General features: G+C 41.0%; 1 long non-coding RNA gene across 1 annotated transcript in view; it reads right to left on the bottom strand.

Moving 5' to 3' along the window:
- The window catches only part of LOC125454635 (uncharacterized), a 90,443-nt gene that overhangs the window by 10,448 nt on the left and 53,095 nt on the right, over positions 1–26,900 (bottom strand). The window contains exon 2 of the long non-coding RNA XR_009446152.1: positions 24,010–24,088. This is a non-coding gene — a long non-coding RNA (uncharacterized LOC125454635). The remainder of the gene's footprint in view (positions 1–24,009; positions 24,089–26,900) is intronic.

Genomic DNA, 26,900 nt, shown 5'->3' with positions numbered 1-26,900 from the left:
AATGAGATGTTAATTTCAAATGCATGGAATCAGTGGGACATATTTCAAGGTTGGTCAATGACCATAAAGCCAAGGGTAAGAATAAATATATGTTGCTTAGATTGTCAAAGTTACCTTTGAGGTTAGTGAGGATCCATTTTTATTTTTGTTGGCCCGGATATTGCTTTGAGAATAATGGTGTGGCTATCAGCTTTCAACTGTTTTAAGAAAAGATTGATGATGCCCCCTTGCCATCCAGAAAGTGTGAAGATCTGGAGCTTGCTGTCACAAATACCCCGCTCTCGGCACAGGGTAAATTGTAAGTAGTCTTTGCAGATAGGCTTGAAACATGCAATTGCGTGTGTTTGAGGTATTTTCCCACTAGGGTTCATTACAGATACCATAAGGAGCCAGGTTTTTAAGGCATCAGTGGTGAAGTAAAGGAGCCTGTTGCTGATCTCAAAGAAAACTGCCCACAAAAATCTTCTGTTTCTATGACACAGGCTTGCCCTTTCCTGACAGAGATTAGATTTGGTGCCAAATCAGAGGAATCTCATTGCAAGCAGCAGCAGTTTTGTCATTAAACAGGTAAGCAGCCAATGATATCGAAGTACTCACAAGTAATAAAGTTAAAAGCACTTTTGAATTCAGTTGCTTTAAATCTTTAGCGAAAGAAATTATGTTGATTGGATTAGTTTGGGAAAAAGATACTTTTTTAAAAAACTGTGAAATTATTTTAATTATAAATGAGACGTTTGACACTCATCAAATAGAAAAGTAGCTTTTCAAGACCGGTGACAGTGTTTTGCAATAATTGTGCAGTTTAGTGGATTGTTCAAAATCCATTTATACCTTGCTCAACGTGACATAAATTTCCCACAATTTGTGCAATATTAATACCAAATTTTGAAAGTTTTCACTAATACAAGATTTTCCACTGACTTCTGGATTTCTGTTTCATTCTGTGAATCTATAGTCTGGTAAAGTTGCTGTCAATTTCGGAGGGTAATAACAATTAATATTATCAGTGTTGCTGTTGTTAGATTAGATTGGATTCCTTACAGTGTGGAAACAGGCTTTCAGCCCAACAAGTCCACACCGCCCCTTCATATATCCCACCCAGACCCATCCCACTACACCCCACACACCCCTGAATACTACAGGCAATTTAGCATGGCCCATCCACCTAGTCTGCACATTTTTGGACTGTGGGAGGAAACCGGAGCAAATCCACGTAGACACGGGGAGAATGTGTAAACTCCGCACAGACAGTTACCTGAGGCTGGAATTGAACCTGAGGCTGGAATTGAACCCGGGTCCCTGGTGCTGTGAGGCTGCAGTGCTAACCACTGAGCCACCGTGCCATTATCGTCAGAGAAACTATCCACAATGTTAGGGTAGGTGCTTTCTAAGGTAAAAGCATTTTAATGTTACTCTAATTACTGACTGCTGCTAAACAATCTCTTGTAGCCTTGAAAATTTAATTTTACAAGGGTAGAGTCTCATTTTCTCAGAAATTAAATACTTTGGAAATTTTTAATTTTATTTAACTTGTCAGTTTTACCATTCTCTCTTAATCCTTAAGATTTATTCTACTCTATAGATAGGATATAAATATAATTAATACTTTTTTTGGATTAGAGTCTATTGGCTGAATTTAATCACAGTGGGATCGGTCCTGTCCCCTGTTCCGAATGCCTCTGGTAACCTGCCACAGCCAGTTCAGAAATCCAGGCAGAACTAAATGACAAACAGAAAGTTAACTATCTGTCATCAGGGATTTCTTGCTTTTAAAGGCAGACAGCCTTCTGTCAAAAGATCCCCATTTGCCAAAGATGGCTGGCAGCTCTTTCAGTCTCAGCAGCATCACTGGAAGCACTGGTCACTACTGTACTGCAGTAGGACTCAAAGCAGTGAGGATGGAACAGGTTCAAGAGAAGTAAAAGTGGATCAGATCTTGGAACATGGGTATCTGGGTCAGGCTTGCTAAGTGACCTGGCCACGGTGAGTCAGGGATGGGGGTGGTGTGTGTGTGTGTGTGTGTGTGTGTGTGCGTGCGCGTGTGTGTGTGTGTGTTTGTGTGTGCAGGTGTGTGTGTGTGCGTGCACGGATGTGTGTGTGTGTGTTTGTGCATGTGTGTACATGTTCGTGTGTGTGTGTATGTGCGTGTGTGTGCGGATGTGTGTGTGTGCATGTGTGCACACACGTGTGTTTGTGTGTGTGTGCATGCACGCGCACGCATGTGTGTTTGTGTGTGTGTGTGCATGTGCGCGCACGCATGTGTGTTTGTGTGTGTGTGTGTGTGTGCGGATGTGTGTGTGTGTGTGTGCGGATGTGTGTGTCCGCACGTGTATTTGTGTGTGCGCGCACATGTGTTTGCATGTGCTTGTGTGCGTGTGTGTGAGTGTGAGTGTGTGTGTGTGTGTGTGTTTTTGTGTCTGTGTGTGTGTTAGCTGTGGAGGCCATGGCGAGGGACCTTTCTGGGGGAGTAGCCCATGCTGCTGAGGGAAGTTTAAAGGGTCTTTGTGGGTTGCAGTGTGACTATCAATCGGTTTTCCCCCCTAAATTTAATAATGACTTCAATTGCCTTCAGTGTGGGAAGATTGCCCTTGACATCTTCTATCTCTGACTTTATCAGTGACAGGTCAGCAGGGTGATGGTAGTCCACTTGCTACTTTCCCTCTTGATCCTATGGCATGTGGTCCACACATGTCCAAGCCTGATCCTGGAGTTCAACTCCAAATTGTGTCTTGGTAAAGGTTCTTCAATCTGATGAGCTGAGCAACCTCGCTCCTCCTGGCTTCCTGTTCTCATTTACACCACAAATGCTCTCTTGGTGGCACTGTGCTTTACCGTGCATTGGGTTTGAGCAATCTTGTTTTCAAGAGTCAGCAACAAAAAAACGTTTTGTCAGCTTTTGTGCTCCTACGATGCTGCTTGGCCTGCCGTGTTCATCCAGCTCCACACTTTGTTATCTCAAATGGCAGGCACTGTTCCTTTTCTGCAGCTTGTAAAATCCCGGCCCTGATATATAGATGACTCAGACTGATAATAGAATTTAGAATTTGACGTTGATTCCATTTGTTAAATGGTGAGGACTGTGAGCAGCTTAAAGTTGATATAGTTAGCAGAGAGGAGGCATGTGCAAATTTGTGTTGATATCTTTTTAGGAGAAAGAAACAAGGTGTAGGAAAAAAAACACAGAAGGATACATTAGTGAAGTTCAAATATATTTATCTGGAAGAATGAATGCATTATTGATAAAACCATGGAAAGGGCCTATAGTTGGGAGGCTTTATAGATAAAGACTGTAAGATAAAGAGCTCATAATGAACTTATAAAAAAGACTTGACATCTTATTATAGAGAGAACATTAAAGCCCTAGACAGTGTATCTTCAGGGTAGTGCCAATGATATGAAAGTAAAGTTTCAAGGAGAGACAAGAAATACAGAGTTATTTTCACAGGAATAGGGGTGGCTGGAAGGGCAATTAATATTATTTTTAATTACAGGAAGATTAGATTGAATCTGCAGGAAGTATCTAGTTAAATTGGAGAGTTTGGAGCATTGTGCTGCAGTTAAGTAAATAATTACCCAGTGTGGAGTCATATAAGGGTCTGCGATGTCAGCTTTGTCAAGGTGTGTAGCAGAATCAGAAGAGAAGTCTGGTGAGGCTTGTCTTGACATTGAGATCAACTCACTTCATTTTTTATATTTTTCACAAGATCATGGTGATATCTTGTTACACTGCAGTGAGATGGCAATTGACAAGCGTGTTAAATGCTTGTTAATACCACAATTCTTCTAGTTAATATTCAGCCTCCTAGTGTACCAAACAAGCTCAATGTCAAGAAAACTGCATGAGGAAGTTTGAGCAGGTAGCTGGTGGATTCAGCTTGGCTCTTGCTCCAAATCACCTCCAGTTTGGACCTTGAGCAACGTCTCAGGGCATGGTGCACAGTTCCAGCTACATGTACATTTTATGCATAGACACTGGCATCTGCCAACCCATTACAATCACCATGGCACTTCTCTGGTACACTGCCAGGGTACACTGGAAGCACATGATAGCATTGTCGAGTACATTGGCAACTAGCATTGAAGTGGCTGCAGTGAGGGCACTGTTAGCGCAGAAACAGGTACCCATTTCGTAGAATGGACCAGGCTGAACCACAGGGCTATTTGCTGTTACCTACTTGCCTGCTCGCAGCATCTGACTGTGCCTTGCCTTTCCATGCCATGATGCCAGAACCAGAGGCTATCAGTATTGTCACATTGAGGTGCTCTTTTGCTGAGCCCCATTAACAGGCTGCTTCTTGTCTTTGTCATAATGGGACAGTCCTGTAGGTTGTGGTGAACATCTTGTTGAACAACACAAGGCGTCAGTCTAACACCTACAGCATTACTAGCTGTCCGTGTAGCAATACAATCTTGTTCATTCAAACAAATGGCCATATTGAAAACTGGTGGGACCTGGTCCTCATGGGGTGGGTGGGTGGGGGTGTTCGTACTTTCAGTCATGGGGTCCTGATACTATCAGCCATGGGTACAGTCTGCATACTGTCTAGGAGCCTCACCACATACAGTCATCCAGTTGAGTTGTTGACAGTTGGGGGATCTGTCCCAATACAGTCAGGGGATTGTTCTGTTGTCAGTCCTGTTAGGCCAGCATAAACAATCAAGGGGATTGTGAGCCTGGTGTTGATAGCATGCACCATGAGCTGTGTTCATAGCCATCGCTTTTCCTTCTCTAGTAGCAGAGTGTGGCTAGAAATGGCTGGAAAAGTTTAATGGGTGAAAGCATGGGATCCCTGTTTGCTGGACACAAGAGCATTGTTGTGACAAAAACATGAAACAGCCAATTGCAAAGTGCTGCTTAGTGTGGATTTGCAAAGATTTCATCATTGGCTGTGTATGCAGAGTGAGGGTGCTTCTGGTCAGATGCTGATCAAATCCAATTTTCTACATGCATTGGCGCTTGCAAATTGAAATGTGGCATCTCAATCATGTTGCAGTTACCAGCAATAACAGTATTGAAGTCCAGTGCTAGCTGAAGTGGAACCATTATTCTTACAACTTCAAACTTTCCAAGGAGGACCAGGTTGACGGCAAGCTCAGGAGTAGTAACAACACCTATTGAGGGTAAGGAATGCAGATGTGGGAGAGATCATTGCTGCTGGATTCCTCAGGACATATGGGTCTAGAGTTTTTCAGCCCTGATTCCATTACCTGGGGAGACACAGTATATCCAAGGACACAGTGATGGAACTGTGTCAGAAACTGACAGGATCTGGAGGCTGCAGTAGTGAGAGGTCATCCCCTTCCAGTGGTTGTGATGTTTACCCGTGATACTGAATTTTGTTGTAACTGGCTCCTTCCAAGGACCTACCCTGCATGGGATCTCTCAGTCATGGCACCCACAACCACTCAAGACAGTGACCAATGCCATCCGTGCTAAATCATACAGGTTTATTTCATTGCCTGAAATAGCGTGAGAGCTGCAACTGGGCACGTGGTTTTGGAAAACCTAGCTGGGAACACCAGGTACAGGGTGCCATCAACTGCACACATGTGGCGCTGAGAAGGCAGTATCACAATGCTGCAGCATTCACTAATAGGAAGGGAGTCCTTAGGATTAACAGTACACAATTGGAGTGGGCGGTAGGGTGATGTGATGCAGATACTGAGGAACTGGGGAATGGGAGCAATCTTCCAAGAAGTAGGGTGAGGACATTGAGGAGGAGAAAACTCTCCTTGGTTCATGAACAAAAACTGAAGTTACTGGAAAAGCTCAGCAGGTCCGGCAGCGTTTGTGAGGGAAAAATTCAGAGTTTCAGGTCCATTGACCCTTTCTCAGAGCTGAAGAGTCACCGGACCCAAAACATTAACTCAGACTTTTTCTTCACAGATGGTGACAGACCTGCTGAGCTTTTCCAGAACTTCAGTTTTTGTTCCTGATTTACAGCATCCGCAGTTCTTTTGATTTTTCCTTGGTTCATGACAGAGCTGAGAGGTGATGAATGGCACAAGCCAGACAGAGTCTATTGACACCCAATTCTAATATAAGAGAATTGACTGTAACATACAATCATTGACTGTAAAGTAATCTTTAGTCATGATCACAGACGTTGGTTGGCTTTGTGGTTGTAAAGTTCAGCCTCTGTTGACTTCGTTTGTGTTTTCATTTGTTTTCGAAATAAAAAAATGTCATGTTTGTTTTTATATTTGTCCAATTGCTTGCCTGAATGCACTGTTCCCTTCCTGGATAATGAGAAGATTCAAGTTTAGAGTGGGCTTTGGGGACAGGGTAGCACTGACTTAAAGGATGTTCAGATGGAATGTAGCTATGGACAGGAGAAGTGCGTGACCTGGTCACAGCTAAGGGAAGAAAGCAGGGTTGTGTGGGCAAAGAAGTGTCAGCTATGCCAGTTTATGCACTGTGGGCAGCATGGCTTGCGGCTGCTGTGTCATGATACTGTTAGTGGATGGCATCGCTGGAATGCCACCAATTGTCTGGGTGCTTGGCACCTTTCGAAAAGTGCAACGGGTGTCTTGCAGCGAAAAGCCTTCCAGAAAACTTAGTGTAACACAGACTTAACCAAAAAAAAGAGTTAGCCCGCAGGAAAAGTTAGACAATTAAATACCTGGTCTAACTCCCCTGAATAACTGACACCCTAACCTGGCATACATACCCACACCTGTCCCTCCCCTAGACCGTATCACCCTTCACGCTCTGAGCTGACACCTTCTTCACTGCACTCTCAGATATCCCAGCCCGTGAGCTTGATAATCTTATCTCCCCATAGCTCCTGACACTCTCCTGTCCCTGCCAAATCCTGAGAGCTGACAAACCCCATTGCTAGTCCAGAGAGCCCATCATTCCCCCTCAGGACCTGGCAATGCCTGCCTGCAGACGTGGCACTGCATCCCCAGGCGGGACTGAAGGGCCTGTTCTCTTCCCTTTGAGATGACTCTTTCCCTCCTGGAATCTTATTCTCATACATACTTTCCATACTTATCCTTTCACAGGAGCTGTCATAGTGGCTGTCTGTGATGATGGACATTTAAATCTCAGAATACTGTTTTGAATGCTGATTAACAACCCCTATTATCATGTACTATGTGCCATCTGTCAGACTAATTGTCCATATTACATTTCTGAAGGAGGCTGATCAGAATCTTCCTGAATATAAGAAAGCAGGAGTGGATAGAAATGCACTTTTATCATTTGTTTTCTGTGCAGATCTTCTATCAATGTTGAGGAAAGGCATGGTCAGAATGGCAAGGTGTCAGTGGTGATATGTGCACATGTGTAAGTTTTGCACAAACACTGACATATTGTGCTAAATCTACTTTGCGCATAAATTGAAAAAAAAAGTTTATCAACTTGGAAAAGGTTCATAGTACATAGCTTTACGCAGCAATTCAAGAGAAAAATTAGTCTGCCTGTCTTCTCTATAAGGAAATATGGCTTGATATAATGATCACAAGCTTATAATGGCTTCAGAATTGAGGACTCTAGGCATATTGATTGTTTCTGCTGCTAAATTGTTCAAACATTCGTAATGGGTCCTAGGCTTTCTGACATGACCGTCCAAGTAGATAAGTACATTAATGTTTGAGTGAAGGCAATATTGTTCAAATTGTAATTAAGTAAAAGAAGTCATTGAGTTCTATTTTATCAAACACAGCTTGGATTTTGCAGTCAGTGCTGAAGCAATGACAGCTGCCATTGACCTTGGAGAAATCTGTCCATAAAAATCTCATGACCTTGTTGGAGTTAATTTTCCTTTCTTGATGTTAATTTAAATCAGACACCGAGTCAAGGAGATGTCCAGGTATCTAGTCAATGCAATATTAGGAGCAGGGTACTGAGGTTGATGATTAGCCATGATTATATTGAATGGCACAGCAGGCTCAAAGGGCTGAATGGCCTTCTCCTGCTCCTATTTTTGATGCTTCTATCATCAAATAGGATACGTAGCCAATCATATTGACGTATACTGATAGACAACAAATTTGAAAATTAAATATTCTAAGTGTAATGTACATTTAATTGTCTTTTGCAGACAGCACAATAAATAATATGCAATTAATGTTGAAGCTGAAACACCTCTAAAAAGTGTATTATATATTAGTGGAGAAATTTTGATATTCCAAACATATAAATTTAAATTTTCGGAGCCTGGGAGATTTTTAGAATTAATTATTCTAGACCACTATTAAAATCCTAGCTATATCTCATTTATCAAATTGTAGCTTTTTCAAAGCTTTTAACAGTGAAACTAATAGAATACAAAGGCCTGTTTTCCTCAGTTTAGTCATTTCTAATTAATTGAAGTCTGGTAGGTAGGCCTTAATTGTGAGGTCTGTGGGAATGCATAGAATAATGGACTGGAATTTCTGATAATGCAGTACTTCCCATTATATGCTGTTTGGTGTGCAGAGAAAATGGGAACTGCAGATGCTGGAGAATCCAAGATAACAAAGTGTGAAGTTGGATGAACACAACAGGGGAGCAGCATCTCAGGAGCACAAAAGCTGATGTTTCAGGCCTGGACCCTTCATTCTCTCGCTGTTTCGGTGTCTGCTTTTTCACTCAGTGGCAAAAGAGAGATCAACTGGTGCACAATTGTCATGTTAAAACTTGCCTCTCTATATGTTATATATTATCTGTTTCCTCTTGTAGTTGGTTGCATTTGTGCTGACGAAGACTCATCGAATCAACAATGAGTGCATCTTACAGTTCTATGTCTATGCTGTTGATCTGTAGGTCCAGTAAAACATCCACAGTTATTTTTGGATATAGTCTACTTGCTCTATGTGTCTGAAGTAACCACTTTATTACCTGGTTTGGAAGGAAATTCAAAATCATATTCCTGTATTTTTATTAGAAGTAGGGGCTTTCAACTTTCCCATGTTAACTGGGGTAGACAAAGTGTGAAAGGCATGGAGGGGACAGAATTTTTAGAAGGAATTTAGGAGAGCTTTTTAAGCCGGCACGAAGAAAGATCGACTAGACAGGGGGCATAGTTGGAGCTAAATTTAGGGAGAAGCTGGGCAAGTGATAAATGTGTCATTGGAGGAACATTTTGATAGTAGTCATAATTCAGTGAGGTTTAAGGTGAGTATATATAAGGACAAAGATGGACCAGAAATGAAGATTCTGAATTGGTGGAAGGTTAATACTAATAAGACAGAGGGAGCAGCTAATTTTGGAGGAAAATCCTCATCAGGACAATGGGAAACATTCAAAAGGATAATAGTGAAAGTGCAGGGTCAACATATTCTTACCAAGGTGGAAAAAACTAGTTTGGAGAATGCTGGATGTCAAAGGATGTTTAGGGTTGGATAAGAAAATAAAACTTTACGGTAGATACCAAAGACACCAAACAGCAGATGTCCCAGAGAAATGTAAAAAGTGTTTAAAAAGGAAATGAGGAGAACAAAGAGGGGACATGAGAAAATACTGGCAGATAACATTCAGGAAAATGCAAAAGCAGTTCATAAGCTATTATATTAGGGGTGAGAGAATAACCAGGGGAAGAGGAAGATCCAATAGAGATCAAAGCGGCTATCTGTGTGTGAAGGCAGAAGACATAACTGGGGTTTTAAATAAGTACTTGGCATCATATTCACAACAGAGAAGGATGATATAGGTCTCAAAATTAGGGAGGATGACTGTTTTTTAAAAAAGCAGAACCTGGATGACAGACATAGAACTGATTTGCAGATTTGGTTAAAATTCAGCTGTAACTGGAAATATTCTACTTTGTTTGCAAATGGGATCTTTTTGATTTTCCCCTCAAGTTGCATATTGCTTTCTGGCATTGCAATAGTCAAGTCTTAATCGGTAAAGTTGACTAGCTGGATGGTAGATTCCTCAATTCAGTTGAGGTTATTTTCGCATCCAATGATAAACATGACATGTTCTTCAGTTTATGCTAAGTGATTGTGGCAGGTCCAAGCCTATAGCTGGGTAGCTTTAACTCAGCAGGAACTAATCTCTTTGCACTTTGCTTAGCTATTACCAGTGATTCACCATGTTCCTTGCTAAAACTTGCAAAGGAGTCTTCGGGGATTTTTGTAGTTCAGCTGGAATCTGACACTTTATACAAATGACTCAAACTGCTAAAATGATTGTAACAGTTTTGCATGGCAGAATTTTATTTCTTTATCCTTTCATGGAATGTTAGCCTCATTGGAAAGATCAGCACTTGTTGCTCATACCCAATTGGCCTTTAACTGAAAAGTTTACCAGTCTTTTTCAGAGGGCATCTAAGAGTTAATCACATTGCTGGTTGCCTGGAGTCACTCGTAGGCCAGACTAGCTATGGATGATAGATTTCTTTCCCTAAAGGACATCAGTGAACCAGGTGGGTTTTTACACCAATCAATGATAGTTTCATGTCGTCATCGCTGACGCTAATCTTCAATCCCAGATTTATTGATTGAATTTAAATTTCACCAACTGCTGTGATCTAATTTGAACACATTGTCACCAGTGCTTCGGCCTGGGGTTCTGAATTGCTGCACAAGGTCAGTGACATAATCTCTACATCTTTTCAGGGTAGCTCATCCTGAACTGTCTTTCTGCAGACCAGGGCATTAGCAAAGTCTGACTATATTCTCAATGCAGGCCTACTCCCTCAAAAGGTCATGCCGAAGGAAACTGGGCAGAAATAGAAACAGGAGTTGCAGCAACAGGAATGGTTATAACCGTTGGGGTCTTACGGTTGTTATTCGCGAAAGGAAGATTATTGAATGTGCAAGCCCAGATCCTCCTTGCTTTTCAACATTTGCTTATGGACTTGACATTATTGAACAATGAATAATTAAATAAACAGCAGTGATCTATGTCACGGTGTTCACAGTGGAAAGATTGATTGGATATCCTCATTGACCGTGGGAGTCTATTTCATTGTGATACATGACAGGTGTAGGTAGGATAAACAACTCAATGTAAAGATTGAATCATAGTCGCTTAGGTTAATAAATGTAACCTTCCAACAGTCTGTGGTTCAACACAATAGAATGGTCAAAAGGAAACTGAGATTGTAAGCAACAACAGCCTCTTTCATAATACACTTTGTCAGCTGTCAAGAAGCAAATTTAGGAACAGAAAACACTCCCAATAAGAAAAAAATCAGATGTGATAATGCTAAAGTCAGCACAAGAGGCTGATTTGATGTAAATACATAAACCTTGGTACAAGGGCTGGATGTTAAGTAATCTGAGATTGCAAAATCTGCTCTCAGGATAGCGAAAAATCACAACTTTTTAAAGCCATAATTATTTTCTCACGCGCTGAACTTTTTAAGATCCAAAATAAGGATTTAAAATAGAAAAAGATAGCACTTATTTTATATCAATAAGATTCAAACTATTATTTGAATTGTATTTTGTTTACAATATTCTGATTTGATTCACACATGCCTTAGCGTTCACTTGACTTTGATTTTGTGAAATCTGTGCTTACGCAGCGCAACTAACTTCCTCCTGATTGGAACACTTTTATTTATCTCTTGATATTTCTGCCTGGCAGCTTTTATTCAATTAATTTTGGAGAACAAGAAGACAATGTTCACAATTTCTACTGGATGCAAATTTGAATTAGTGCATTTTTAAAAAAAGTTCAAGAGGATATGGATTTATGGGAGACAATGTAAAAATGGGAGAATCATGACAACATTCTGATCACATGCTGCACCGTTAGTGATTCCCACGTCTTTAATGATCTGGAGGAATGACTCGAATGACATAAACCCATCTCCTCAAGAGACAGTTAATGAGGCTACCGCTGTTTATCTCATCAAGCCAAAAACAATTTTATCATGTACACATTTTAGGTTCTCTGTTTGAGATCTTAAAAAAGAGTTTGAAGTGAAACCACAGGCGATAGGTAGGCTGGGATGTTAATTATTCAAATAATTGTCCCAGATAAAATAAAATTTTGAAAACACGTGGTAAATAAAGAAGTGTTTTAAAGTATCCATATGTGTATGAAAATTGAATTGGACCAGCTGTATAAATCTGGCAGCTACAGGAATGGGTCAGATTCTGGGTATTCTGTAGTAAGTAACTCACTTCCTGACTTCCCAAAGTCTGTCTACTATTTACAATCTTGATTATTCTTTCATGAGAGAGTCCAGGACCAGAGGCAAAATCTTAGAATAAAGGGCTGCCAACTTAGGACTGAAAATGAGGAGGAATTTCTTCTTTCAGAGGGTTGAGAGTCTTTGGAGCTCCTTGCCACAGCAAGCTGTAGGGCCAGAATCCGTGTTTATGTTTAAGGCTGAGATAGATTCTTTCTGTGATAGTAGGAACTCCAGATGCTGGAGAATCTGAGATAACAAGGTGAGGAGCTAGATGAACACAGCAGGTCAAGCAGCATCAGAGGAGCAGGAAAGCTGATGTTTTGGGCCTAGGCCCTTCTTCAGAAATAGGTAGATTCTTGATCAGTAAGGGAATTGAGAGCTTTGGGGAAAGGGTAGGAAAAGTGGATCTGAGGAATTCGGATCAGTCATGATCCTGTTCAATGATGGGCCAGGTTTGAGGTGCTAAATGGCCTACTCCTGCTTCTATTAGTTATGATCTTATATTGGGCTGAATTTTGCCTAAAATCAGCCATATGTGGACTTCAGGGAGGTTCATAGAAGGCTTTTCCCTGACAGCTCCAGAGACCTGTCTCATGCAATTCTTTAATGTATAATGTATGCACTACACCTCAATGGTGCTCCCTCCTGGTGGTATCATATTCTTACTAGAGGCAAAAGTACTTGCCATTGCTGAAATATTCCAGGATTCCCAGCCCCAGTGCTGCTTTTAAAACACAGCTGAGCACCAGGTCAAGCGTCGTCAGTCTTGAGTTGCTGTTCACATTTTTAGTGTGTGATGGATTGCCCCAGAAATGGCTGAGAAAGGGAAGTTAACACCCCACTTTCCCGACAGAAGCCCATCGGTTCCTTGGGGCAGAGTTGCACAGAGAAGGACTATCTTCCATCCTCAGGAATGCCAGAGAAGACCACATCACCAAATCCTGCCAGCCTAGTCTGAAGTTGCCAGCTGGGGCAGTGCGGTGTCCATGGTCTGAAGGAATGCTCAGCTTTGGAAGAAGAAATGACCTTCTGCCCTGTGCTACCATTTTCTCTACACCCTCACACACACTCCATCTTGGCTAATGTACCCATGTGCCACCAAGGTTATTAGAGTCATAGAACTGTACAGCACGGAAACAGACTCTTTGCTCCAGCTCGCCCATGCCGAACAGATATCCTAAATAAATTAGTCCCATTTGCCAGCATTTGGCCCATATCCCTCTAAACTCTTCCTGTTTATATACCTATCCAAATGCCTTTTAAATGTTGTAATTGCACCAGCCTCTACCACTTCTTCTGGCAGCTCATTCTGTATACACACCACCCTCTGTGTGAAAAGGTGCCCCTTAGGTCCCTTTTAAATCTTTCCCCTCTCACCTTAAACCTAAGTCCTCTAACTTTAGACTCCCCCACCCCAGGGAAAAGACCTTGGCTATTTACCCTATCCATGCCCTTCATGGTTTTATAAACCTCTATAAGGCCAATACTCAGCCTCCGATGCTCCACGGAAGATAGCCCCAGCCTATTCAGCCTTTCCCTAGAGTTCAAACCTTCCAACCCTGGCAACATCCTTGTAAATATTTTCTGAACCCTTTCTAGTTTCACAGCATCCTTCCTATAGCAGGAAGACCAGAATTGCATGCAATAGTCCATAAGTGACCTAACCAATGTCCTGTACATCTACAACATGACTTCCCAACTCCTGTGCTCAATGCACTGATCAATAAAGGCAAGCATATCAAACACCTTGTTCACTATCCTATCTACCTGCAACCCTATTTTCAAGGAGCAATGAACCTATACTCTACAATTATTACAGTTTCACACAACATCTTCTCTCCCTTGTTCCCACCCATACCAATCCTCCAGACTACTAATCCTCACGACCTCTATACTGCCTACTCACTTGTTCAGGGCATCTGATTACATTTTTCCCACCTGCACCAACATGAACAGCTGAGCCACCCACTTTAATCTCACTCAATCTCTCCCTTCATATCACCAGGAGAAAGCTGTCCACAATAGGTAGGAGAGGGCCAAGATGGCTGTTGGGGGGCCTGACATTCATCTCCTCAGTGCCTAGGAGATGCCAAGACCTCATGTCCCAACAGTGAGGTGAGGCTCATGCTAAGTGCTGATCTGATCTTCTATTACCACCACCATGAATGTACTCATAACATACCCAAAGTTCTACCCCTATTTCACAACTCATCCTTTCCTTTTTATCCTGCAGGTATCAGTGACATCTATACCATGTTGTCTTCACCATGAAGACGTCAGCCACTCAAGACATCATCTCCTCCTTCTGCTTTTCCTCCTCCATTTCTGAGAAAGTTGACACAGATACCTTAAAGGATGCACCAGTAAGTGGCAGCCCAGTGGCTCAGTGGTTAGCATTGCTGTCTCACAGTGCCAAGGGCCCAGGTTCAATTCTACCTTTGGGTCACTGACTGTGTGGAATTTGCACATTTTCCCTTTGTCTGTGTGGATTTCCTCTGGATGGTCTGGTTTCCTCACACATCTAAAGATTAGCCATGGGAAATGCAGGGTTACAGGGATAATGTAAAGGGTGTGTGTGTCCTTTGGGATATCCTTCTGAGGGTCAGTGTGGACTTGATGGACTGAATGGCCTACTTCCACTCTGTAGGGATTCTATGATTCAAGGCTGCCTCCTGTAGGCACTGGAACCTCAGCAGAAATGTTAGTGAGAGTACATTTAGGGGCATATTATGGTGGTCATATCGCCCTCACTGAAAACCAAGAACCTGCACAGACAGAATCCAGTGGCATTAGCCATTCATAACTTCATCCAAATGTGCAAGCAGACACACAGGCAGCTGTTGGACGCACTGGGCAAATTGACTTGAAGGGTGGAAGAGTCCACCAGCGTGACCTGTGTATCATGCTGCCTCTGGCATGTAAGTGTCTGGCTGCCCCCATGGTCACATTGGATGCTCAGCACCAATGGCAAGGTAACAGGGGCAAGAGGCTCTTACACTGCTCTACACTACACTACACTAGGTGCCCCGTCCTCCCGAGGAAACAGGGTGATGTCAGTGGACAAGAGGAAGAACCATCACATCCAGGACCTTCAGAAATCTTCTCTTGGAACACTCCAGGGCCCAAGGCCAAGTGCCCGACATGGGGCAGGCTGCCTCCACGTGGCAGCAGCACTGCAAAGAAAGGTGCCACTGTGTGTCAAAATGCAACATGGAGGTGGAGAATTTTAATCTAAGTGGGCTGCAGATGTGCCATGAAGATATGGTGCAGCTGGTAGTCTAATTCCTCTGTAGGCAGCTGAGGTGGTTGTTGCCCATGGAGTGGACCTTGAGGTATTGGGACTGGTGTTCAAGGAGGAACGAGAAAAGCAAATGGCAAGCCAGAGCCATTTGATACCCACTCTGACTTCCATATCAGGAATTGTCACTGTTTAGTTTCTATCCAGGCTGTTGGTGGGAGAACAGGAAATGAGCATATGAGTGAGGCAAGGTTAGTTAATATGGAATATTAATATATGCACACATTTGCAAATAGGCCTTTTACCACTCATTAGCAAGATTCATGTCTTGACATTTGAAATTTGGTGTCAGAATTGAAATTCTTTTCTTGATGTTGAGAACCTAATTTTTATTGAGATGCCTTTTTTCTTCCCATTGACTTGCAATTGTCTGCCTAATTCAGAGTCTGTGGAAATTCAGCTGATTGAATTTAGTGGACCAACCCCTTGCTCAATTCAAGCAAACTACCCAGCAAGGAAGTGTTGCAAGAAATAGTGATGAAAGTATGAGCTGAAAATATCAAGGACTCACATTTCACCATAAGAATGTATTGGCTAAACAGAATTGAATTGACAGATCAAGATGGTGTATTGTAGAAAGGATCTGGAGTCATTATCACTAAGGAATTGAAGTGTATCCATGTAAATCATCAAAGAACTGAATCAATTCTGAGGAAGGTAAGGGATGTGCTTTATTGGCCAAGCATATCAGGCAGTGCAGAGCTTGTATTGAGTACAAAGCTAAGCAAAACTAAGGAGATTCTAATGACACACGACACCCCAGTCAGACTATAGATGAACTTAGTAGTAGATCTCCTCACACTTGCAGGAATTGATTGTCAAGTCACAATAGATTAGTGTTCTAACTAGTCAGAAGGAACTTCTATCATATGGAACATTACCAGGGTGAATAGCCGATAACAACATGCATGTGTACCACTAAGAGGCTGGTTCAATGTAAAGATCATGCATGCATATGAGAATAATGAACTGCTAATGCATGAGAATGGTTGAGTGCATAATGGGTAACTTGGGTACTTCACAGTGTTAATGATGATGCTTACAATTTTTTTAAATAAAAGGGGATGCTTGGGATAGAAATACAATACTGTAATAATGTGCTGCCTGGTTCACTGGGATCATGTGACCTCTACCATCAGTCACTCAGTGCAGGCATTAATCATGCAGCCATTCAATGAAAATACAATACAAGCCACAATGCTGTGCTGAAAATTCATACCAGTTCCAGCATACTGTTCCAATAATGGTGCTGGAGCTGGCAACAACTGACGCTTTTCACTATATGTTCCCTTCAGTACAAGTGACAATAAATCATTCATTCAAGAAGCAATCCAACTTGCTATGTAGATGGAAAAGAGTCAGTATTACAAGGGAACGTTGGCAATTCTTCTAACATAGTTGGATGGATAGTGCTCCAAGTGACATCATCACCCTCCCAAAAGTCTACCAAAAGTGTTTGGAGCATTGGATTGTACAAGATGTGGGTCCAAACAGAACAAGCATAATGAACACCCAGCCAGGAGTCTAGACTGTGACCTCTGGAAAATTGCTGGTACAGATGAGATCCCAAATGGTAGATGATTGAAACAAACTGCTGAATGGTTTAATAAGTGTAGTCAGCAATCTTGACCCTTGGTCAAAGGGCATCTGTCAGAACCCACTGTTTGCATTCAGTTTTGTAAAAGACATGCCAGTTGCCAATTATGGCAAACTATTTTTGACAGACAATATTGTACCACCAAGAGGCTGGGTCAATTTAAAGATCATGTGTGCATATAAGAATAATGAACTGCTAATGCATGAGAATAGTTGAGTGCATAATGGGTAACTTGGGTAGCTCACAGTGTTAATGATGATGCTTACAATTTTTTAAATAAAAGGGGATGTTTGGGATAGAAATACAATGCTCTAATAATGTGCTGCCTGGTTCACTGGAACCATGTGGCATTTACCATCAGTCACTCAATGCAGGTATTGAGTGCAATAGAAGAGTTCTTAGGCAATAGAGGATTTCTCCTCTAAATCATTTGCTTAGTTGTGTGAGATCTTCATTCAGTCTTAGTTTGGGAACAGTTAATAGCCCTGAACACCAACGTGTTTTGTTCTGCCACTCTTGACAGGACCTCACTTTTAACTATGCTATCTAATTGAGATTTTACCTTTCACAAAAAAAGGAATTTTCCTGGCAGTGTACAAACAAATGGGCATGGCACCTGCTTGCCAAAGTAATATGATATATCTGCTTCAGTTTGCCTTATCCTTTCCAAAATTCTCTTTCATCTTCATTCTGATGTGCTGTCTTGTCCATTCCCAATAGGTTTAAACAAATACATACATTTCTGTTCAACATTAGCAGAAAATTTACTGTCTCACTAACATTTTCTCCTCTGTGACTAAGTTTTGTGTTGATTTTTGCCTATGCAACTAAAAATCTGTGCCTCCTGGAGTACTCCGAGTTCTATTTATCTGGTCTGACATTTATAGACTTCGACGAGACAAACAATCTGCTAATGTTAAACCAGCTGCTCCAAGGACATTTAAATTCTATTTGAAACCTTGCACCTTCAAATTGATGGCCTAGAATATGTTTTGACTCAGTCTAATCTCACTTAGGAATACCTTTTGCTTTGTGTCTACTTCATGAGTATTTTCCTTGTAGAATGTTCTTCATTTTTTCCTTGTTAAATGATTTCCATTTCCCTAGAATTATTTATTTTTGAGGACTTTTCCTTTGTTCTTGAGGTAGTGATGGTGCTACTAATATGGGGTATCTTTTAAGGTGTCCCAGCAGGCTCCACTTATAGCATTCAGCATGCCTTGCTGTGTGTTCATTATGTTTGTTCTGTTTGGATCCACATCATGTACAATCCAATGTGGTTAAGAATGTAGATTCCCACTCTTTTGGCGGACTCTTAAGAGAGTGATGATGTTGTCTTGGGCCCTATCCATCCATTTCAGAAGAATTGCCAATGTTTCCTTGCAGAGCTGACTGTCTTTGGCTCCAATTTCCATTTACGTAGGAAGTTGGATTGCTTATTGAATGAATGATTTAATGTCATTTGTATTAAAAGGAAAATACAGTGAAAAGCTTCAACTATTGCCATGATCCAGCTCCATTATTGCAATATAAAATCATCTGTGTGTTGAGGAAAGTCTGATAACTTCTCATCACTCACATTGACTATTATATGGTCTCTAATTAACTTATCCTTCAAGGCTTTTACCACTGCTAGAAAATGTCAATCCCCTAAAGATTTTTTTATTAATTGTCCTGAATGTTGATTTTGCTGATTAACTCTCACCCAATTTATTACTATGTTAGTAATACTTTAAAATATGTGTTAAATGCTTTAATTAATGCATCATAATCTGTAATGCCTTCTTCCATGCTTTGTCTTACCAGTACATTATGAACTACAGTTTTATTATTTTAACTTCAGATCTTCGTATGTGATTGTGTTTGTTCCCTTATCGTTTATATGCTTTATTTTGTGTTATAAGCTGTTACTGTAACCTGCACGTTTAGATACTGGCCTTTAGCATCACCAATCATTATTCCTCAGATACTGAAGCAGTCCATGTTCAACTGCAACAAAATTTGCTCAATATCCAGGCTTGGACTGATAAGTGGCAAGTGACATTCATGCCACACAAATGACAGGCTATGACCATCACCAATAAGAGACAATTTAACCACACTCTTGACATTCAGTGGTGTTACCAAACTCTGAATTCCCCACTATCAACATCCTGGGGGTTATCATTGACCAGCAACTCAATTGGACACACCACATACAAGAGCAGGCCAGAAGCTAGGAATATTGCTGCGACTAACACAATTCCTGACTCCTCAAAGCCTGTCCACTATGTACAAGGTGCAAGTCTAGAGTGTGATGGAATATTCCCCACTTGCCTGGATAAGTGCAGCCCCAACAACACTCAAGAAGCTTAACACCATCCAGGACAAAGCAGCCCGCTTGATTGGTACTGCATCCACAAGCATCCACTCCCTCCACCACTGACACTCAGTAGCAGCAGTGTGCACTATCTGCAAGATCCACTGTAGAAATTCACCAAAGATCCTCAGACAGCACCTTCCAAACCCATGACCACTTCCATCTAGAAGGACAAGGGCAACAGATATATGGGAATACCATCACCTCCAAGTTCCCCTCCAAGCCACTCATCAATGGAAATATATCACCATCCCTTCACTGTCGCTGAGTTAAAATCCTGGAATTCCCTCCCTAATAGCATTGTGGTCCTGCCCACAGCAGGAGGAATGCAGCGGTTCAAGAAGGCAGCTCACCACCATCTTCTCAAGGGCAACTAGGGGCAGGCAAAAAATGTTGGCCAGCCAGCGACACCCACATCCCACAAATGAATAGAAAAAAAAATTCACCACTTATGGCTGACCTTCTGAACTGAGGAAGGCCCTGACACAGGCACCATCACCAACTCTTAAGGGATCTATTAGATGGGCACAATGGAAAATGAGTTGGGAAGGCTACAAATTTCTCTTCCTACCTATTCAAAAGCTGATGTTGGACATCCACGTATCCTAGATTTAGGCCAAGTTACACACTGTTAGATTCCCTGGACAATCTCAGGACTACATAGGAGGTATCGACATCTGATGTTAGTTATCTGCCAATTTGCCTCTTGGGTTTAAGTTGAAACCAACACCTTATTACTATTTGTCTTTTTATCAATATCCTTCCATGCGGCCAACAGTAATAAAAATAGTTTCACTGAGTCTAGGACAATAATGTGAAAGAAACACCTTCCTACGACATTAAAATATCAGAAAAAATTTCAGATTATCATTTCATTTTGAAGTGTTAGGATGAGAACAGGAGCACAGGAATGATTCATGTAGGAGCCAACAAACATTGATGAAGAAGGCCAATAACATTGGAGGTTTGTACTGGGTTTGATAGGCTATTCAACATAAAGAATTACCATAAGGCTCCTTAATACTTATAGGATGATACAGAAAATCAGCAAATCTGCTGGTTAACATAGGCTGATCGATGACATGTTGGAAACTAGTGAGTCATGTGAATCCTTGACCTTCCTTTAACTCCTACCACTATTATAAATTAATCATAGGACACTTTGGACATGTGTGTTCTAACATTTTATGAAAACAGTTACTTACTCAATTGATTCCTGCTGTGCATGTGTCAGCAGAAGGACTTTCCATTGTAATAATCTTCATGTTGCAATGTAAATTTGGAGTAGAGGTCAAAGGGAGAAACAACCTAGTTTTAAAGTTAAATGATTCATTTCTCTCCCTGGCACTAATAGCAGCTCTCATGTACGTACCGTACATATGAAAAATAAAGTACATCACATCTAGGTCTTCAACGTGTTTCCTCCTCACAGTACGTTAGTTTTCATCAATGTCTTTTGAATAAATTGTCCATGAGTTGAATGATTTTATAACTTTGAGATCATTTTGGCTGGCCAAGGAAGAAATAGCCTGGAATCTAGTTCCTCCATTCAGCCCACTCAGTAAAACAAAAACAACCCTGGTGGCATTTTAACTGGTGGCATTTGGAATATGATCTACCTGGCCCATTAACATATCCAGAAATGTCTCTGTGTTACCCTGGGCACCTTGACAACTATAGGTTCAAAACCATTGAAGTCAATTCCAATTTAATTTGGGGTCTGTGCTGCTGGAGGATCATCAAAAATGTTTCCATCAATTTGGAGTCTTCAGCCTAATAGGTTCAACCTATTTACTTACAGAGTGACTTCAGGGTACTATTACGGAGAACGCAGCACTGTTATGCCAATGTAGACCTTGGGACCCATTTCTATAATTAAACTACTTTACCAGGCCATGATAAGATTTCCTATTGTTATTTCATAGATATTTTGACAAGGGTGTGGAGGTGGAGGGGGCAGCAGAGTGGTAAGACAATGTCCAAAGAACATTGGTCTTTACTGTGTTGAAATACCTTGAACTATTTACATAGAACATAGAACATTACAGCACAGTACAGGCCCTTCGGCCCTCGATGTTGTGCCGACCTGTCATACCAATCTCAAGCCCATCTAACCCACACTATTCCAGGTATGTCCATATGCTTATCCAATGACGCCTTAAATGTACCCAAAGTTGGCAAATCTACTACCATTGCAGGCAAAGCGTTCCATTCCCTTACTACTCTCTGAGTAAAGAAACTAGCTCTGACATCTGTCCTATATCTTTCACCCCTCAATTTAAAGCTATGCCCCCTCGTGCTCGCCGTCACCATCCTAGGAAAAAGGCTCTCCCTATCCACCCTATCTAACCTTCTGATTATTTTATACGTTTCAATTAAGTCACCTCTCAACCTTCTTCTCTCTAATGAAAACAGCCTCAAGTCCCTCAGCCTTTCCTCACAAGACCTTCCCTCTACACCAGGCAACATCCTAGTAAATCTCCTCCGCACCCTTTCCAAAGCTTCCACATCCTTCTTATAATGCGGTGACCAGAACTGTACGCAATACTCCAAGTGCGGCCGCACCAGAGTTTTGTACAGCTTCACCATAACCTCTTGGTTCCGGAACTCGATCCCTCTATTAATCAAAGCTAAAACACTGTATGCCTTCTTAACAGCCCTGTCAACCTGGGTGGCAACTTTCAAGGATCTGTGTACACGGACACTGAGATCTCTCTGCTCATCTACACTACTAAGAATCTTACCATTAGCCCCGTACTTTGCCTTCCGGTTACTCCTAACAAAGTGCATCACCTCACACTTGTCTGCATTAAACTCCATTTGCCACCTCTCAGCCCAGCTCTGCAGCTTATCTATGTCTCTCTGCAACCTATAGCATCCTTCGTCACTATCCACAACTCCACCGACCTTAGTGTCGTCTGCAAATTTACTAACCCATCCTTCTACGCCCTCATCCAGGTCATTTATAAAAATGACAAATAGCAGTGGACCCAACACCGACCCTTGTGGTACACCACTAGTAACTGGTCTCCAGGATGAACATTTCCCATCAACGACCACCCTCTGTCTTCTTTCAGCAAGCCAATTTCCGATCCAAATTGCTATATCTCCCACAATCCCATTCCTCCTCATTTTGTACAATAGCCTACTGTGGGGAACCTTATCGAACGCATTGCTGAAATCCATATACACCACATCAACCGGTTTACTCTCATCTACCTGTTTGGTCACCTTCTCAAAGAACTCAATAAGGTTTGTGAAGCACGACTTTCCCTTCACAAAACCGTGCTGACTATCCCTAATCAATTTATTCTTTTCTAGATGATTATAAATCCTATCCCTTATAACCTTTTCCAACACTTTACCAACAACTGAGTTAAGGCTCACTGACCTTCAGCCCCACCACAACACTGTTTCCCTGAAAAAGCTAGGGGTCCTACACTTACTTTGTTCCCCTCCCACTGACCTGCTGCACCCCCACTACACTAACCCTTTAACAACAGGGGTGGAATTCACCCACTGTTGCTATGTGAATGACTTTTCTAACCAAAACATTAGAATGGAATTGTTACAGTGCAGAAAGAGCCCATTCATACCATTGCGCCTAGGCTGTTTCTATATAAGAGGAATTTAGCAAGGGCTACTCCCCTGTGCTTTCTTCATTGCTCTGTCGTCTCTTCAGGTACTTATCCAATTTTATTCTGACAGCCACGATAGAATCTGCCTCCATGTTCTGAAGTGCATTCCAGACGGAAACCACAGGAAAATATTTCTGACGTGGACAAGGATTAACTCAATTATCACATTAATAAAGCTCTCACTCTGTTGTGCAGCAACTGTCAGCGTACAACCACAGTAATAATGCAGCATGATCAGCATTTACTGATTTTTGAACCGTACTACAATAAGCAATCATGATTATTTGTCAATGTATTTTTCTTGATGACATTATTTAGGAGATATTTATTATTGCCTAAGATCATTCAAGAGCTCAATCAGCCTACATGTCCATTATAATTATAGCTGGTATTCCTGTCAAGCTAATTAAATTCTGTAATTTCTCTCTATTGCAAATGCATTAACATTTTGATACCTCAAGGTGGCTTTAATCCATTAATTCAGTAACACTACCTGTAGACTGTTCTTTTCTTTAACCATGTATAAGTGTACTTAGGGGAAAAGAGGCTAGAATCTTCTATCAAAGTTAACTAAATAAAGGTTGGAGGTTTAGCTAGTGCTGCAAATTGATTTGGGTAATGATCGACATTTGAAGAACTGTGAGGCTGTAGAATTGTGGTTGAAGTGAAATCTGTTTTTGGTATCGTTACAAAACAAAAAGTATTGCACCAATCATCTTTAATGCATTTCACCCAATGTTTAACTTCATTGTTTTGAAAAGCCTTTACTTCACTTTTTTGTGGTCTTCAATTTGAAAGATTGTGAATACCTGGAGTGTTTTCTTTTAAGTTCAATAGTAGGACAGTGGAACATGTTATGTTGTAACAACATATTTCTTGATAGTTACCCATTTTATGATGCTACCCTGAAGGGTGTATTCATTCATTTCCATCATTAGGTATTTACTTTGGCAGGAACAGAGATTCCCTATTAGCGCTGGATATTGTACCTAGCAGTTGTAGTACTGTTCAGAACTGAGCATTCCAGGGTAAGCAATTACCTTTTATGCTGCAAGAAAATTTGTAGATGGTGGTGAACTAACATAGGAGCAGAAAATTCTTGAAATACTCAGGCAGGACCTGTGAACAGAAAGAGAAGTAACATTTTCAGATTAATACTTCTGGAAATCGTCCTGTTATGGCACAGAGAAATCAGACACAGCTCAGTGGTAGCACTCACAGAATATTGTGGGCTCAAGTACCCCTCAAAAAGTTGAACACAACCAATTTAACACTCCACTGCAATACTATAGGAATGCTGCACTCATGTTGCTTCTGTGATAAGATGTTAAGCTGACCATCTACCCTCTGAAGTAGTGTCAAAGATCTGAGTGCAGTGAGCTCTACCTGGTCCCTGAGCCAATAATAAATTAACATCTATAGGCAGGTCACCTGACCATTATCACATTGCTGTTTGGGAAGACTTGTTGTGTGCAAATGGACTGGTACACTTCCCCAGTAAAGCATTTTGAGCTTTCTTGAGGTTATGAAAAGCACAATATAAATGCAAGTCTTCTTTAATTTAATTGCTGTTTGTCTCTAAGCAACACAATGCTATTATTTTTGATGGATGATCTTCAAAAATTTAAGACAGCATTTTTCTATCTTAAATAATGTGACATTCTTTATTGAACTAAAGCTATCTTGCCTGATTTCCTTCTACTGAACATGACGCAAATAAGATGTTATTCATTGTGCTGAGGTGAAGAAAATTGCTCTGCAAATATCTGTGAGTGTTCAGCCCACATGCTAGTATTCTATGTTGCTACATTTTCAAGCCTGCTTATAATTAATTGGTACCATGAGTTGATGACGCATGATGAGATCATTGAACAGCAATTTCAGCTTCAACAAAGTGCAAATTAATGTCTAATATTTCTCATCAGTCATCAAAAACCACCTTCTCAGGCTTTATGTCACTAAATGACAAGGTTGTACAATCTGCTGGAACTTGACTACAGACAGCTTCCAACATGAGGATGGCAAAGGTTGAGATGATGACAGCTCTGAACTTTTACGCTTCAGTGGTGACATCAATCAATCTGAACTACATTGATTCATTACTTGTCAGAGCACATATTTTAATCACTGGAAGACTGGCAGAAGGATGTGAGAGTATTGCAATAGTTTCATATGGCAGGATTCCCCAGTTTAGAGACATCAATATTGGTTACATGTAACACAAGGACTTATTAATGGACAGATGGTTAACAATCATCAACAGATAAACAGGTCAATGCCCACTTTCCAGACTAAGCTGCCACCATCTCTTCATTTTAAAATAATCATGCAACCAACTGAAGAAAGCAAATCAGACATGTGGTGCCCAGGCCAGCATTGTGTCAACCATGGTTGATAACTTCTTTTTACGCTCATGGACCATAGGTGTTACTGGCAACATCAACATTTGTTGCTCATCCACAACTGCTTACTTAGTTATCTGGAAGGATTTTCTCAGACTTTAACGCAATTGGAAGTGAAGGAACTGCAATATAGTATCAAGTCAGAATAGTGCATAATTCGGAGGGGAACTCAAAGGTAGTGGATTTCCCATTGCATCTACTGACTTAGTCCTTCTTAGTGACGGAGGTTCCGTGTTTGGAAATAGTTGTGAAAGGACCCTTGCCAAGTCTTTACAGTGTGCATTGTAAGTGGTGAATACTGTTGTTACCCTGTTATTAAACAAAACCAAAAACAAAGCTACAAAGCTAAATGTCATTCCAGGATCCGAGTTTCAAGTCATACCATCAGGTGGGATCATAACAGTTTATTTTTTATATAGATTTGCAACTTAGATTCGTCTATGGTAGCATGGAGGATGAGTTTGTAGTATGGATTCAGAACATTCTTTTTTAGAACAATATGTTCTGGAATCAACAAGGAAACAGAACATTTTACGCCTGGTAATGTGTAATGAGACTGATTAACTAATAATGCCATATGAAAGGAAGCTCTAATTTAATCAAGCTTCATGGGTTAGCCCACCATGACATTTGGGACTCTGGGTTTATGTCCTCTCTCTCTGAGAGACCTACTCCCGAGGCTGTATTTTTCCACTGTTGGTGTGCTATGTCTGGGTCTCTGCTTAATCCAAGAAAGACACTCTGGAGTTCCAAAACTGTCCTTATTTACACACTATTATACATAAAATTGATCTCTGTAAAATAGCTCTCAAGTAAAGGTAATTCTGCCTTCTGAGGGTCTCAATAATACGGGACTGCTCATCTCAGTGTTACATAATCTGAAACAACATCATGCATTCTCATTAAATAGCAATTAGTCTTTGGAATTCCTTATCCTGGGGGCAGCGCAGATTGGGTCATTAAATATATTCAAGGTTGAATTTGACAATTTTTTGATCCACAAATATATTGAGGGTTATGGGGTATAGCAGGAAAGTGGATTTAAGGCTTAATCAGCTGAACTTAATCAGCTTAACTGTGATCTTATTGAATGGGTAAGCAGTCTCGAGCTGCTGAATGGCTTATTCCTGCATCTATTTCTTATTATAGAGTAATATTAACATTTTATAATTAGGATTAAGATTTGCACTTATTTGTAAGACACCCCTGAGAATTACACAGATGAATGTATGTCCAAGCAAACAGGAAATTTAAAATAACGCAGGGTGGAAAATGGGCATTAAGCATATCACTTGCGGAACAACTCCTGTTCTATTGGGTTTCCAATTGATGAAAGGAAATTTTAAAAATCCTCCTTAAATTTTAGATTTTATTGCTTGACAAAATTATTGTCACCCATATGCAAATTAATTGAGATGTTCATCGATGTCTTATGTTCTTGTGTACAGTGAACCTGACATTTGCAAGGAAATGGAGTGGGTATGTTTTGTGCTTGGGAAACTCAAAAAATGCCTGGAATTTCAGCCCTG

The sequence above is a fragment of the Stegostoma tigrinum genome, chromosome 9, assembly GCF_030684315.1.
Source record: "Stegostoma tigrinum isolate sSteTig4 chromosome 9, sSteTig4.hap1, whole genome shotgun sequence".
Classification (NCBI taxonomy): domain Eukaryota; kingdom Metazoa; phylum Chordata; class Chondrichthyes; order Orectolobiformes; family Stegostomatidae; genus Stegostoma; species Stegostoma tigrinum.
Note: the sequence above shows the minus strand (reverse complement) of the source record. Positions and strands in the feature narration are given on the sequence as shown.